This window comes from Amaranthus tricolor, chromosome 7, assembly GCF_026212465.1.
Source record: "Amaranthus tricolor cultivar Red isolate AtriRed21 chromosome 7, ASM2621246v1, whole genome shotgun sequence".
Lineage (NCBI taxonomy): Eukaryota > Viridiplantae > Streptophyta > Magnoliopsida > Caryophyllales > Amaranthaceae > Amaranthus > Amaranthus tricolor.
Window position 1 is genome coordinate 4,060,811 of NC_080053.1, and position 1,559 is coordinate 4,062,369.

Consider the following 1,559-nt stretch of genomic DNA (forward strand, 5'->3'; position numbering starts at 1 on the left):
AATTTAATTTCTAATCAATACAAATTATATTAATATATCATACAATATACAAATTTATAAACACTTTGTGCCATGTGTCACTATTGCAATGCATTTTACAAGTTGTGTCAAGTGTCATACATACAATGCAATTTTAATGAAATGCAAATTATCAATGAAGAGTTTTATTTGAAGTGTTTGTAATTGTAATACAACAATTGGTATAACAATTGGTGATGACATCAACTCCACAAATTCATGTAAGACTAATTAATGTAAGGTAATTCTTTTTTAACCCCTTCCTTTATATTCTGAAGTGCAATGCACTATAAAGTGAGAGTTCACTAGAGAAGGTGAAAAGTTTGAGAAATGAAGTTAAAAGTAATAGATTAAGAGTAATTTATGCAATCTTTTCTTATCTTATCTTATACTCCATATTATAAATTCTCAACGAAAGAGACATCAAAGATACACATAGTATGTAATATATAAACAAAACACACATGTAACAAATTATATGGTACGGTTGAATACTTTTTCAGTTACTACTACTTTCAATTGTTATCAAGAACATACGAGTTTGCTAATTTCAGTATACAATCATCATTATCATCATCATACTTGGTGTATCCCGCTCATAAGAACTATGATTAGGGTATGAGGAGAGAAGAAAGGCGATAACTCATACTCATAAAGGAGATTGCAGGCAAAGAGTCCCTCGACAATTTCAGTATAACTCTCCGAGATTAAATTCTAACATCCAATTTAAGAGGGAATATCTAATCATAATATCCTTTCACGTGTATCACTATGATAACATCATAAGTACTTTAAGTATTATGATTACATTTAGTATAAAATTGCTAATGCTTAAGCCTTAATTGATAATTATCATGCATATCCAAGAAATGGTAAAAGGTTATATATGAGGATTTTGCTAGATTTTGTCAAATGCTCTACATATTTTGAACTCAAACAATCTGTAAAAAACAAAAGTGAACCGCAATCGTGCAAAGCACGAGTATAATCCTAGTTTATTATATCTATCATACGCAGTACCATTAAATTATTATAGTAATTTTGATGTGACTAATATATCAAATAATCATATGTATTATTGGTTATTTAGAGTATTGTAAGCCAAATATTTCTAGTTATGCGATAGTATAGATAATACGCCAATAGTAATGATTGGGTTAATGATAGTTTTTGTATTAGCACAAATTCGATATATGGAATATCCATCCCCGCTCAAAAACCCGCACTCAAACACTACCTATAAACTATCAATGTAGTTTTTTTTTAAAAGGTAAGGGATCATTTAGACCTTTTAAAAAAGTAATAAAAAATGAAATTTTTAATAGATAAATAAAAGATATGATATTTAAACAAAATAAAATACAAAATTCAAATTTTTTTTAAATAAAAATGAGACACTAGGTGACTAACTATATTTTCCGTTCCAAATTAATTTTGGAAAAGACAATCCGATCATAAAAATATGTGGTTTACATTTAATTTAACAAAAAAAAGCAAAAAGTTGATTAAACTACACCGACAAATGCTTTTGCTCGAAGTAT